Consider the following 16,395-nt stretch of genomic DNA (forward strand, 5'->3'; position numbering starts at 1 on the left):
CCACGTTAGGTTTGTCTAATAACGATAATATAGAAGTAATGAAGGGCAACATATCCAAGTATTACACAAAAAAATTATCACTGCCTACATATGTCAAGGCCAAAAAATATGATTAATGGTTTTAAGTCTAGAAGCTAACGTTATCAGTACTTCCTGTACTTAATTTCTTCAATGTAAAATGTCTGCTACTTGTATTTTCTTCTTAATCTAACGAAAGACTGTGACGTCTCCAAACGTCTTGGAGTTTAAAGGCTTCGTAACGATGGACATATTCTGACGCAAACAGCCCTGGACATTCTGTTTTCAGTGCGAGACATATGTAGGTGACTGATAAACGGATTATCCTAACGTTGCTTTTTTTCCCCCGACCTACGCGATCGGACAGGTAATATCAAAATATGTCCGATTCCAGCATTAATGAGACAAGCCTTTCAGATTTTAATGTTTACAGAGAAGCAGTAGAGAGCGATATGTCAAGTGTGAACACAGTGTTATGTTTAACATAAAAAAAGAGAACTGTATATTTAAGACAAGGAGGAGGAGAATGTGAAGGCAATTTAATATCTAAGAAAATGTAATAAAGACGACCAAGATTCCTATTTTTTTTTTTTTTTTAACTTATCCCCTTCGTAATCGGGGCGACTTTACTATTTTATTCCATCTAGCGCCAGACAGTTTCAATCTGCTGAGAGAGAGACATGGGAACCTAAGCATGCTGATACTGTGACAAGTAACCCTATCATGGGCGGGACAACTCTAGCATTCTGTGGAAGCTTATTTCAGACGATTCATTTCTGCTGGGTCATAGAAGCCTGAGAAAGGTAATAGATGAAAAAAAAAAAAAAAAGTTTGCTAGCCAGTGCTGGGGAAGTGCTGCCAAAAATAAATAGATAAATAAGTAAATGGTAGGTGAGACGGAGAAGGAACAAAGGCGTAGGATTTTTCCCTTCCCTCCGATGACGTATTTTTCATTATATTCCGGCTGCCTTAAGATTATTTTAATTTTTGTTGAGAGACTTTCAGAGCTGGATGGATCAGATATAACCTTCATTTACTCCTTCAGTGTACGAGATATTTTGTTAGTTGAATCGAATCGTCTGAAGGTGCAGTCAGTGAAGCAAGTATTCCCCCAGTTCCGTCTGAAGAAAATGTACAGCTGGTGAAATACAATGAAAACCCCGACTCAACTTGTGTTTTTTTCAGATGGTTCGATTTTCCCCGTATGTATTCGTCAGACCTTGGGAAGATACCTGTGTCTCTCTCGGTACCTAGAAAAAATATAAAAATTCGTCACCACTTTCAAGGGGTTCATTGCTATCGACCACACGAGGATCAGTAAAGGAGACAGTTAGTTTTTGTTAGGTCCCAATCTTCCCTCACACCACAACATTCAACCGTCGAATTATTAGTCCAGGTCCCTAATTGAATTCAAGATGAAGCCGTTGTTCCCTAGAATGACCCAGGATATTAAAGCGGAAGAGGTTGAAGATGATTTTCAGCCATTTCAATCCAGTTACTCTTTTATCTAAATATTCCTGATAACTGCTGACGATTTCGAGTAGGTAAGAACAGAATTTTCACACTGGGGAGGGGGGGGGGTAGATGTGCCCTTCATTATCCTCTACACCATTAAAGGGCTCTGCTAAGCTGAATATAGTCGACTGGTGGGAGCAAAAGAAACAAAAAACAGAAGCATGTCACCAGAATCAAGAGGTTATAACTGAGAGCGCTACGAAGTAGACAAGCCACATTTTTTGAGTTATTTGTAAAGCCTGTGATGAAAACGAAGGTGTATTTGGTTTCATTAACTTCTCTGTTGGATGCGCTCAGTAACTCTGCGCACGGGCTAAGCAAAATATTCCCTCAATTTTTCCTTTAATAGTCGTCAGAGGGAGGCGGTGGCTGAATCGGTAGAGAGACGGCCGGCTGGGGCAGGTAACAGTTTAAGGATTTGAATTTCATAAAAAGCAGACTTTCCTGATCTACGAGATGACCCGCCGACATGTCGTAAAAATACACCCGCTAATACCAATACACCAGTCCTGTATGAGACAGCCCTAGCATGTATTCAATATGGACGGTGGGTGTTAGTGCCGAAGTGGTGACATGTGGAGGTGTAGGAGGACTACTGGGCCTTGGATAGGCTACTGCCCCCGAGATATAGGCCTTGAAGCCTTTGCCGAGAATCGGATATATATATATATATATATATATATATATATATATATATATATATATATATATATATATATATATATATATATATATATAAAAGTAGTGGAGGGTTCCGTACACCTTTGCCATCTCTGTTTTCATCCCTTCACTCTCATGACCATTTTTTCACTTTAATCAAACTACTAACAGGTTATTTTATTCAACGATTTGATGGAAGTGAAGGGGTGAAACGATTAACGAAAATTATATCTAACACCTCCAGATGGAAGTGTCTATCCCGAGGTGAACAGAATCGTACGTAGATAGCAAAAATTAAATGGAAAATACGGCACCGGACTGACGAGAATAATAATAGGACGGTAATAGCCATCATATCACTTAGCATTCACACGGCCTATGATGCAACGGAGTTCGGTCTTGTCCCCGTATTCTCGTCGGATTAGATTTCGCAGCACCTCTTTCTCAGCTATTTACTTTCCTTAGTACACCTCAGTCATTTCAATCCTGTGACATATTTTTCTGTTCTATTTTTGGAACATCCTGGCAGTGTTCTTTAGCGTAGGATATGCTCTAACTAAGGGGTAAAATATAGCTTTCACTGACCCCTTCACCAGAAACGATCTCTCTTGTAAGATTAATAAAGTTATCGTGCGGAGGTAGCAGGAATGAATTAAAACAGCGCGCCACCGCAGTGAAGGGGTTAATATCCTCGTGTGTATGTTAAGGATGTAAGCTTCGTCGACATTAGAAGAATACATATAAAATACCATAGAATATTAATGTGCAGGCATGATACGGAAAATACATGTTGGACCGTAAATAGCGCTCCACTAAAATCTCACCTGGCGCATTTTTACGTGTTGTGGGGACGGTTCAGTTACCTGGTGTGGGCATGGGTGAAGCAAGGAGGGTTAGGAAATAAATGATGCCGGGTAGACACTGATTATGCTGATTGAGCCGTCCCAGCAACACACGAGAATGGACCACCCTACATATCAGAACAGAAATATCACAAAATCTCTCCCCAGTCCGTGTGGCGAATTTCTTCCTTTATTCCTGTTATCTCCTTATGATTCTACTCAACCAAACAACACACCTTTGACCGCGGTGAGTTTCTGTGTCCAACATAAAATCGCTTGTTGTGACTGAAATGAAATGTGATTTATTTGCGACCAAAGTGTAAATCAAGGGAGTAATTTAACCGTTTTCATCTGATGTAAGTTCCTCTGGGGTGAATATAAATGATCTGTCTTTTGTCGGAATGAAATACTTAGTCCGAATATCGCAGTTTTATGATATTGCCAGACTGAGTATTAGCATTCTCCCCTGCACATGTGATAAGCCATATATTAACCCTCATATGGACGGGACTGTTCTGGTATTCTCTCCCAGTTGACACCATGTTATTACATTTACCTGATAATGAGCTATAGGAGCCTTAGAGGGTTAATGCGGGTTCCATTAACCACCTCATGATCGGGACAGCTATTGAATTCTACTGCAGGTAACGCCAGATGATTTATTAAGCCGAGAATGAGCAATATAGCCTGGGAATGTTAACTTCTTATACTGAGTGATCTCTCCTCAGGTAAACTCATACATCCATAGCCAGTACTAAAACAGAAAAATCGAACACCAAATGACGTATTTTAAATTTTATTCTTGCTGCTTCTAGACGGTTTTAATATACTTATGGAAGACCGCCAGTAATCAAGAGTGTCCCACATATAACCCGCCTCTTCCACTCCAGCAGACGATTTTTTGCGTGTTACGGAGGCGGCTTAGTGTTGTTAGTGTCTGTCCTGCATCAGTTATTCATTTCCTACTCCCACTGCCAGGCCCAAACCCACACCAGCAGACTGAACCATCCCTGCGACGCATTGGATACCGTCAGCAACGTTTCTGTTGGAGCGGTATTTACGGGTCACACCTGACATCTCAGCTCTCCAGTTTGAAATGATGAGATTTAAGCTACGTCGTCGGACTGGAGAGATTAAATTATAAATGGTAATCCCGATCTTTCCAAGGCCGTGTGTGGGGTGAAGAACATGGTAGCGCTGAAGCGGCACACTGGAATGCAGGCACTGATTTTCTGGCCGTATTACCAGTCACGCCCACACCCATCCCCTGGACGCGTATTTATCTGGGTTCTTAACACCTTCAATCCTCTCATTTAGTTATTATTCCGCGTTTGCCAAGGCTCATAACACGTTCAGTCTACCGATGGCTTTATCATTTTGGTTTTGCTATTCGCCAAAGATGGTATTCAGCTTAGTAGACACGTTTCAGTCGGAGGAGTTTTACCTAGCCATACTTAACCCTTTTACTACTAGAGATTCCTTTTGATATAAAGAAAATCGTCTGGAGGCAGCAAAAACAAAATGGAAAAATACCTCTTGGAAATAGAGGGGTGAACACTCAGGCATCCTTACTCTCAGTTGAATAAAATCGTCTGGCGTTAGCTGCAGTAGAATGCGTTGTCTCGACAATGACAAAGTTAAGTGAGGGAGTATATATATTTTCTGGATTGCGTGACTTGCCCTCAGCTATATAACATCGTCTTGGGGTGGCTGGAATAAAAAACTTAGAGTTGTGCCGACAGTTAGATTGTTAATATTCACTCTAGTTCGGTGTGAAGTTCCTGGTAGCTGTAAGAGTGCAGATAAAATCACAAACAAGGTGCCTGATACACAACTTAAGGCCAAGAAAGTTTGTAAATATGACAGGTGGCGTAGTAGCGGTGGGTTATGAGGCAGGGGTATGACCGGGCGTGGATAGGGAGTGCTTGTGAATATGTCCAGCACCTGCCCTGCTCACCCCGGCACCCTCTGTAGTCTCCCCATCACAGGCATTCCACACACACCCTTCACCGCTACACTAAATGGTCCACATACCAAGTTGTCACCAATGGAAACTAAACCCCATTGTGAAAACACACTAGAATAATTTTTTTAAAGTACTAACCCTGTCTGTACGATTACTTTTTTTTTTTTTTTTTTTAACTTCAGCTGTCGCATATTTTAATTCAGTTTAGGCAATGTCGGTTATAAAGAAGTGGTTAGCCGCAGTCTCTGTTAACTCTTCATTGCAATAATGTCTGTTACTGTATTGATGCTGACACAAGCGATTTGATAAGATTAAGGGGTGTCCTTTCGTTGTGAAGTGATTAATTCTGCAGTTAAGTGACGCGTGATGGAATATTAAGCCATGGGGTTGATGGCCCCAGTAGCAAGGTTAATGTAGGTAAGAACAATATACTTTTTATTTTACAACAGATAATGAAAGGAAAATGTCAAAATTTCTGTCCTTTAACCGTTCACTCAAAAATAGAGAAATTGTCCTGAATATTTCTTGATCAGTGACTGTTATGGGGACCAAGCAGTTTTAAGGTCCCTTATTTTCGTGACGTTGATGTCTTTTATGATAGCCTAAGATTTGCCAAGACCGACTGTACCAAAACGAGTTGGCTAAAATTATTATTAATAATAGTCATAAATCTCAACAGTCACTTTACTGTTACGAATTTGGTGACCGACGATCATAAAATTAATATTATGCCATTACGTACTGCAGTGTGATTTTTTTAAAATTAATATAAGCACACACAGTACGCATTAGTTTGTAATAAATGACGTGTGTGTGTGTGTGTGTGTGTGTGTGTGTGTGTGTGTGTGTGTGTGTGTGTGTGTGTGTGTGTGTGTGTGTGTGTGTGTGTGTGTGTGTGTGCACCATACAGATGGCATGCTTGAGGACAACTGAACCTTCGAAACGAATTCCCCAGCCTGTGTTCAGCTAGGTACCTGCGAGAAAGGTCATGTGTATTTTTACATTCCCATTTACGTATATGTAATAAGTTTTTGCTTTGAAGTTACGTAAACATTATTTCCTAGTATTTCCTAATATATGCAGTATAATATCTACAGTGCATGTCATTCTCCTAACGCACCATCTTTAAGTCTGCCTGTATCTCTTACATCCCAAGAGTATGTGGTATGTTGTATATGTGTGCATATCCATGTTTTATTTGTTTTGGGGGGTTATGTTTTGTATATATCAGAACACTCTTTTAGCACATAGCACCAAATGTCTAGTGAAGAAAATATCATAGTCTATATCTGTCGTAGTAATGAGAACAAGGAACTTTCGTGTTATATCATGGCAGGACATGGTTCAAAGAAATGTCATCACTGAGCTACGTGATATTAGCTAGAAAAGGACGAAAGTCTGGGCACTTCATGAACAAACCAAAGTTAATAAGAAAGTGAAAATTACATATACCAATTCCTGATTAGAGGCATCTGCAATGGAGACGTATTTCTGTTAAGAATCATACTCTTTTCATCTTAACATGGCCCAGTTTTTCCTTCATTGAAGCATATTTTTTATAACTCAGTGATAGAATAAGACAATACTGCGGCCCTACGCCCTTTTCATGATTAACACCATAGTCACTTGTTTATTCCCACAACTCAGCATTCAAGACAGAGAGATGATAATTTTCGGCCAAGTCGAGATAGAAGTTGTATAGTTAGGATCTTAGATTAATACAGTCCAGGGGTCACTCACACGCACCAGGGATTGTATTTATAAAGGATTTTAGCAGATTTCCACGATACGCAGATCTCCATAGTAGTTAATTAATTCCCAGAACCCACTATGGTTTGTCTAACTTTTCATTTTAAAATTTACTGTATTTTGGTTGGAAAGTATATAAATGAAATAAGCAGGTAATCTTTTAGACAACTTTGGCTAAAAATAATTATGTGTATGTATTTGACCCCCGGCTAAGTACTGAAGAGGTACGCCTTCTTGCGGTGGCACCGATATCACTGGTCGGTTCTGCTGCCCGGTTATACAAACGTCACTCATCTCCCTTCCTATCGCCCAAAGGAGAAGATGGATAACTACAGGTGGAGGGCAACTATAGCCTGCAGTCCACCGGGTTCACGTTTAGATGAGTCCTGGGTTGGGACTACTACTGCTATTACTACTGCTACTACTACTACTACTACTACTACTACTACTACTACTACTGCCCTCGGTTAATTCCCCTAATGTATTGGTTATTAAACCTCTTAGTGGTGACCCGGTGATGTTATGGTTAGCATATGCAGTCCGCAACAGGAAAGACACTAGTTCGATTCATGGGCCAGTCAGACTCTTGGACAAAGTTTGTTTTCCCTTTTCCCTGTTCCCTCAGCAGTGCGATTGGGAACCTGGATGGGTACTTGTTGTCTTGTGTCGTACTGAAGAGGAAGATTGTGTCATGAAAAATTTAGTTGTTTGCCGTTGTAACCCACGTGTAGTTGATAGGTGTTAATCCTAAGTTTTTCTCTTCTCACCTAAAGCAATAATTAGGTCTAAACGACGTAATAAGCGAAGCCGTGTATGTTGCCTCGTTATGGAGCCTGATAATTGCAGTTTATAAAAGGTCAAATCGGGGGGATGTAACACTGTATTTTCCCGGTTAACCACTTCAGTCTGGTGACGAATGTTATTGATATATGCTTATTATCTCCATACGATTTTATTCCGCTTTGGAGAGACATGAATGCCATGTCTAACCTTTCCAGTTTGAAAAGTTTATTCAGGGTTGAATAAAAGTGTTTGGATAAAGCTAGAAGAAACAACAAATAATCATTGGACTGGCAGGTGACTAAATCACAACTTTCAATAATATTAAGAAAGATTTTCAAATAATTATTGATAACAGACTGAAAACGACAGCTTGGCCATATTTTTTCTTGGCACTGAATGTTTCAGACATGAAAGTTTATATGAAATGGTATGGAAGCTAAAAAAAAAAAAAAGGAATTTCTAACAAGTTTCAAACAATTTTTGGGTTACTAAGTTTGTGAGGTAGTTGTTACGAAGGGTGCTGTGCACTGTAATACCTACTAACAGTGTTGCCGGCCATGATACGGACGTCTCACCTTTAATGACACCCATCATCCACTTACGCTGTGTGTATATTCCATAGAGTTACCGAGGGAATATGGAAATATTTTGATGCACCGTCCAGGTCCACGTTCACTGTTTCAGTAGAAGTACAGGGTACATTACACCTGTAAGAAAATAGTTAAAATTAGAAAAAAAAAAATTTACTTTATCACTGTTTTTTTCATCTTCAGACTTTATGTTTTAGCAAAGCACGGGGTAGCTCCGAAATAACGTTGACCAGTACCTCGCTCGTCGCGTAATGTTACCAGCTTGAGCCATAGGATGCCTTTATTTATTTATTTATTTATTTATTCATTTATTTATCAGGCACTTTAAATAGCTTTGGTAAGATGTCCAGTGATTTATGTAAGAGTCAAAAATAATCTCAGTAATAGAAGGATGGACCATTAAACCTCGTTCAATCCAATAACGTAGATTTTTCTTTTTTTCTTCCTACTTCCAGACGATTTCATTTAACGTAAAGAAGGCCTGTAGTAAATGAGGTTTATTAAGGTTATATTGATCCTGTCCAGATCGAAAAGTCTCTCCTAACCTGAAAAGAGTCGGCCAGGAACAGTACGAGTAAACTGAAACTTTCATCACTGAACTGACGTACTTACAGATAGAGGGGATGCTTCTGTGCTGCATAATTCATTCCAGTAGTAGGCCTAAGCCTAACGACACATGGGAATGATGTGAGAGTAATGTTGTACCGAGCTATTTATCTGCCCTTCCGTTGCTTAACCCTGCTGCCCGTAATGGTTGACCTCGACAAAAGGATTTTTTTTTTTTTTTTTTTCCACAGTAACGACCTCGCTTCCTACATCACATCATCCCCGTATTACTACCTTGTTGCTCCACCTGGTTCCTGGTCTGCCTCTCCTTTGCCTTCCAGCCTCCGTACTCCCATACACTCGCTTAAACACCACTCTCTTTTTTGTTCCATTTGACTGAACCACCTCAAAGTATTTCTCTGTATTTCCTCCATCAGCCCCCATGCCAGTTTTCACCGATCAGTTTTTGTCTCTTTATATATCCCAGCTTATCGCCCACCGAACACTTTTGAATTGTCATACACATTATCAGATTCGTTTACCAGACTCTGCCGCCTCCACCTTACATCTCCTGTCACTAATACATCAGCTAAAGACAGATATGCGGGCAGCTCCCGCTCTTTGCTTCCTTTCTTAAGAACCACATCCCTACCAAATGCATTCTCTTTCACCTCCGATAGTACTCCAAATACTTCCTTTAGGCCTACTTTACAAACCGGACAACTTGGTGACATGGTTCAGCATTGGTTTAACCCAGGTGTTTAAGTGAAAAACATTTGAGTTAACAAGATAGTACAAATCTCGTCATGAGACTGATAAATTTGCTCTGATGACGTGCTGTTCATTTTATTCTTGCTCCCTTCAGACGATTTCATTCAGCTTAGGAGAGACTTTTCGAACTGGAGGGGTTACCTTCAACTTTACTGAACGTGTTCAGTACAAGAGATCCTTCCTAATCTAAATAAAATCACCTGAAGGTAGCAAGAAAAAACTTTAAGATGCCACCGTACTGAAGGGACTTATCCTCGAGATTTTTTTCTCACAGCACTACCGTCTTAATTCATGACGGACAAGTGCAGTCGGTGGCTGCACGTGCGGATCCTCCCCACCTGCACATTTGTACGTCAAGAGTACATCACAAAAATTAACAGCAGTAATTGTAAACATAAGAAGTAGTCTGAGATTGTCCATCATCCATCTGTTCATCATGGAATCTTTTATTTATCCATCAGGAGCGTGGGAGCCTGGGGTTAGGCTACTCACTCCAGACAGTTAAAGTGTGAGTGACTGTTTGACACGAATGACATTATGTGCATATTAAATTCCACATCCCTTCTGATTTAAGTCGTTATGGGCCTGGAGTTGGCGTGAGGGTGGAGTAGCAGCGGGGCGGGTCCGTTGGTAGCGGCCTGGCCTCACCTCACCTCCCGCCGACACCAACCCGCACCACAACTCTCACATCGTCACTGAGGGAGCAGGCGTAAGCAGGTTTAACAGTGAGATGACTGTTATTCATCAGGTTGATTTCATGGAATATTTTCATCTGCTTAGTGTCCAGGACCGAACACGAATTCCATGTACAATGTTACACGTACTCACTGATAATGAAACAGGTGATTCCCGAAAATGCTGTGCATTATTTGGCAACTGATAATACCACTGACAAAGTTGTGATTTATGATCAGAGAAAGTTAATATCAATATCACCATCTTATTATTATCGACTATGGCTTGAACATGAGTCATCACTGACATGATATAAATATTTCATACGGTATATAATTTAAATACAGTGTCCACTGGCCCATGTGATGCATTGAGAAACATTGTCAGTATACTTCCTCTTCCAGCTTGTGTAATAAATTACCTCTCTCATAATGTACCTGTTGCTCATAATGGAAAGCAATTATTTATCAGCTGGCTCTGTGCAAGGCAGCCTTACCGATAGTTTATGGAAATATTTCAGTAGTCGTGATGCTGCTGACAATGGAATAGAGGTATAGTAACCTCCTGCCTCCGGTGAGTTTCTGTAAGCTCAGTTAAAAATCGTATGTAGTAAGATGGAATAAATCGTGAACTGCTTTGTTCTCGTCCAGAGTGGTAATTGTGATAGCTCTTCACATTTTTGGTGACCTGGGTTTATCCTTCGTATGAAAAAACTCCTGACGTAAATCGACATATGATGTACTATAGATATATCACTTCTAAGGGGTTAACAAATACTTGACGGCGAGGTGGCGGTGTGGTCAGACCAAATTGTGTTAAGCCGGTGTGCTGTGGCGGTGCGATGTGGTGGTTTGGCGACTTGGCGGTGTGTCGTAATAGTGTTATGATGTGGTATGGTGTGGTGTGGCGGTGTACTGTGGTGTTGTGAGTGGTGTGGTGTGGTGCGTTATGGCGGAGAGGTGATGTGGTGTGGTGTGGCGAAACGGTTGTGTGGTTAGTGTGGTGATGTGGTATGGTGTAGTGAGGCAGTGTGGCGGTGAGGTGGTGTGGTGTGGTGCGGTGGAGTGTGGTGTGGCGGGGAGGTGGCTGTGTGGTGGAGTGTTGTTGTGCTAAAAATCATGAGGATGACGGCAGGAGACAGGCAGGTGTCGCCGTCAGCATCACTCAGGACACCGTGTTATGTAACAGCTCAGTATTTACAAAGCCCTATGTTCTTACAGAAAAAAATATATATATTGTAAGTATAGCGTTACCATTTTGTGAACTCAGGATTCTCTACTACAATTTTTATTACATTTGAAGAATGGACTGTGTTATATTTGCACTGATTAGAGGAAAATTAAGCATCCTGATCCTCAGTTTTCTGTTTGTTTAGAAACTCAATCGAGCCATTAATATTTATACTGTGACCACAGTTTCATTGCATCCGTAAATTATCAAATTTAGATGTGCTGTAGTATACTGCTTTACTGTTTCCACAGAGTAAGAAAATTAATCATGTGATGCAAAGTTTCCTCTGACACGACCACAGAAAATCCTATCTCGTATCATACAACGCCCTCCCATGGTATCTTACACTCGTCATCAGTATCTTCAACGGAAATAACTTAATAATATTGGCCGGCAGCAGGACAAAACCTTTCTCAACCTTCTCCACTCAGTGACCTGTTTTGTTCATTTTTCTCATAGTAAATTATATCAACGAATATCATCTTTGCATTTCATTCTTCGCTTTCTCATTTCTCTTACGTCATCTTAGGCTGACACTGCTACCGTAGTTGCCCATCTGTTTAATCTGTTTTACCCATACACTTTGAGTCGTAACTGTGCGCTGGTATAGTTATAAATTTCCTGCTGATGTGACACCTGCCTTGCCATTGTGAGCGCTTAGGACAGGACGGTGGTTCTTCCCCGCCCGCCAACTTTCCCTCCGTCACACTCGCGCACACTGCCGCTCCCCTAACTCGCTATACCGCACACCACCCATCTCTGCATCCCCCTAGGACCACACACCCCTCATTATTGCATCTCTCCCCGTGTTAGACCTTCGCATTACCACACATCTCCCCATACCACACTCCTCCCCACACCACACACCTTACACCACACAACTCCACATCATATCTCTGACGAACGCATGTATAGATAGCTTTACTGTTGCCAACCAATAAATAGCAGCAGACACATAACTAGGAGGAGTCATACTGCACGTATCTTTGTGTTTCCGCTAAGAATTTGAATGGATGATCAAGGCTGCAAAATACCTTTAATGATTAAATTTAAAGTTTGAAGTAAATATATAGACATTGGTACAGTAGCTAAAACTATATAGTCGGACTTAGACTGAAAATATATATTTTTTGTTGAGAGAAACAAATCTCAACTAATGTCATCCGAAGATTGAGTTAAAATTATTCACATGCTCCATATATGGTAGGAGAGAGAGAGAGAGAGAGAGAGAGAGAGAGAAAGAGGGGCATCCTCTTGCTTATTTAATCTCATATTATACATAAGTACTTACTGCATCACGATCATAATCAACAAACGCCTATCTCCAGGCTTCAAAATACCCTTACCACATCCTGTTCATGACTAGGCAACTTGAAAGCATAGCTTCACACACCCATTGCACACTAAAGGTCCCTCATGTACGACTATATACGCATTCGTACAGAATAATTTACCTTCCCCATTCCGTTACCCAGCCAGGCCAGAGGTAGGTTATTCTCCGGTTCCCTTCACACCTCCTCTTCCTCCCCATCTCACCCTACCTATCCCCACACATAGGACATTAGGTCAAGGGCAGAACTCATAAACATTCTCGAGCCGAAGATATATATGAGGTTGCCTGTGTATAGTATTAGGTTCATTCATACGGATACCAGTTATTGCACAACCAAACGAGTGATTAGTAACGTGAAAAATACAACAAAATAATATGTTCCTGACACTATATCACCACTATGGAAACTAGATTATCGTAGAAATTAGCTGAGATCCATTATGAATATTACTCCAGATGCCTTGGCTTCCGCCGCCATCTGGTTGATTGTTATCACTTCATCCTGTATGTGATTAAATAACTGTGATTTTCTTTTGCGATAAATAGGTCTTTTACATTAACTCGGCTCAGATTTTCATCCTCTTGTATCTTATATCACATAGTTCGCTGACAGAAATAGACAGTGCTATGACTACACTCTTTCCATTGCAGTTCGTCAAGACTAGCAGCATGATCTAGTGCTAATCTTTATTACGACTCAGTATTCAGGATAGAGATGCCAGTTTTGGGCCAAGTTAGAGCAAAAGCAGTATAGCTGATTCATGCGGACCGAAGTTAATATACAAAGGATTCCAACCTTCACACATTCGAAAATAGTTGATGCAAAAGCTACAGTGAATTTACTGTCGGTAATACGATATATCTTATGAATAACATTAGCACGAAGATGAGGTTACCAGTGTGATAATTCGAATTTTGGTAAGGCATTTCATGGATCTTCCACAAGACCCACGGACATGTCATAAATTCCTCCCCACTAATACCATCACACCGGGTTTGAATGAGACCGACATAGTTTGCATTCAGTATGGACGGTGTATAATATATTAGTATTGAGTGGTGATATGTGAAAACGCGTGGCACGTAGGATAACTGCTGGGCCTGAGGTATAATAGGCCACATAAAGAAAATAAACACAGGTGATATTCCACGCAGAGGTGTAGTGATAACAGTTGTATTATTCACCCCAGTAATTGTGATACACGTAAAACTATTAATGTGCAGTGTGGTAATTATTCTTAGGCTATTTTTAAGTAATTACTGCTCTATCAACATACAGTAGGTCTATGTCTCAGCCGTTACAGAGCTACAGTTACGGATAACCTAATAGATTAATTCTACTTGAGACCATTTTCACCCATGAAATCATCAGCATTCGTAGATTCGTAACGGCTGAGATGTGAACCAATGTTGATGCAGCATTTACTCAAAATTAGGCCAAGAATAACCTCCTGACGTTTAACTACCTCACTTTTTACACGACATCGTGTGATGTATTGCGATGTTAAAATATATTTATTGTAGGGATTGATATGTAGAACAATTCGCTGAAAGAAATCCTAAAAGTCTGGGGATTCAAGACTCTTTTGAATAATATTAACATTACTATGCGGGGACGAGTATTTTAGTCAAGCTAACACCAGTCGATTTTTTTTCTGATAAATCCTAGTAGTCACAGGAAGAAAATCATTAACCAGAATAAGTCTGTTTCATTTTTGCCCGTTTACGTCATTGTTGTTTTCTTCCTGCTTACCTCATTTTTTTTTTTTTTTTAACTTGCTTACCCCATGTTTACGTTGCTTCTTCGTTTATCAAGCTTACGAGAGCACGCTAGCTGAATAAAACCTTTTGATGGTGCAAGAATATATAAAGTAGGAAGGATCAGTTGCTATAATCAGACAGTCTTCACCATAATTAAGGGCTTGATAAAATTCCCCGTTCCTTTTTAGCAGTTGGAATATAATAGCGTCATTTATATCATATTCTTGCTACCGTCAGATGGCTTTATTGGGCTTAACAGAGACCATTCATCCTGAAGTGCCAAGGAGCATCAGTGGAGAGTTCATTTTTATAGTATCTTCATTTCGGGGTTATTCCATAGGTGAATAAAATCGTCTGGTGACAGCACGATTACTATTTAAAATCTTTTATATTCTTTTCATTCTTCCAATCCTCTCAGCTCGTGTTTTCTCATTACCTGAAGAACATCGTCGTGTGACAGAAAGGATATATATATATATATATATATATATATATATATATATATATATATATATATATATATATATATATATATATATATATATATATAATCATTGACGGGTCCATTCATCAAACTGACGAGGCTAGAAGCAGTTATGGAGGTTATCTCTCAACATCTTTAGTTTTGTATCTCTCCTAAGCTGAATAAAATCATCCATCAGTAGCAAGAATCGAATATTGAAGCTGTCACTGTGTTGAAGGGTGCAGCGAGTTTTGTGGCCTGAATAAAATCGACCGTAGCAAGGTGGAATAAATTACGAAGTTTTTTATTCTTTACCAAAGCGCTGCATATTTTCATTGCAGTGCGGTTCTCCTGTGCACAGTAGCAGTACTGTAGGTGAAGTAGTAGTAGAAGCAGTTGTAGTACTAGTTGCAGCAGTAGTAGAAGTAAAAGTAGTAGTAGTTGTTACTGTTGTTTTTGTCGTTATTGTAATCCCAAACTCATGTGAACGTGAACCACGTGGTCTGCAGGCTGAAGTTGCCCTTCTTCCGCAGTCCACCAGCTGTCTGTAAGGGGTGAAGAAGGAATAGAGGGAGGTTTGTATAACAATGCAGTTTCACCGCCCGTTAATATTGATACGACCACGTGAAGGCGTCCCTCTCCAGCACATTTAGGATAGTAAAGTCGTCTAACGTCACCGGAAATAAAATACAAAGAAGGTATTTACAGTAAAGGAGACTCATATACTTTAACCGCTTCAGTTCGGGGTTACAAGGACAAACTATTAGGCAAGTTATCGCATTATTGCAGTGACATTAGTTTAGAGCCTCTCCTTGGGTGAATGAAATCGATCGGTGGTGGCAATAAGCAATAGAACATTTCATAGCATTATTCATATTCCCTTCGGATAGATGCCTTTCATTAGCTGAATAACACCGTTCGAGAGCAGCATGAATGAAATGGAAAATACGTCATCCCGCTGAAAGGGTTAAACGTAAATGTCACTGTATTGTCAGTATAATATTCACTACATCATCTGCTTCTCCGGGTTATAGCAAAAATAAAAAAAGAGGAAATGGATGGCTACTGTAAATCGTTTCTTTACCTAGTTTCGCCCCTCTGATAATTTAAATAGCCCACTGTTTTCAAAAATGAAATAAAGGAGTCATCGTCCTGAAGAAGCCAAAGCTGCTAAACTCTAATATTCACTCGCCAAGGCCGTATAATCCTGCGAGATCATTTTTTTTTTTTTTTTACCCCGTCCCTTTAATTTCTGGAACCAGCAGGACCCACTCGACAAGGTCACTCTGTTTATCCATTTTTCATATTCATCTTAAATTAGCATACCGTAGCCCTGCTGTTCTGTCAGTTTCTCGTAAAATTTTCTCGTTCCCTCCCCTCTCAAGCGATCTGTTAGCAATGAAACACCTCCTTGCGTACCACTAAGTGTAATCTTATGCACCCTGGCTCTCCTCTCTCCAAGTACACTCAAAAGTTACTCTCTTTGCATTAGT

Source organism: Coenobita brevimanus, chromosome 75 (genome assembly GCF_032717465.1).
Source record: "Coenobita brevimanus isolate Jiangsu-jjx chromosome 75, ASM3271746v2, whole genome shotgun sequence".
Classification (NCBI taxonomy): domain Eukaryota; kingdom Metazoa; phylum Arthropoda; class Malacostraca; order Decapoda; family Coenobitidae; genus Coenobita; species Coenobita brevimanus.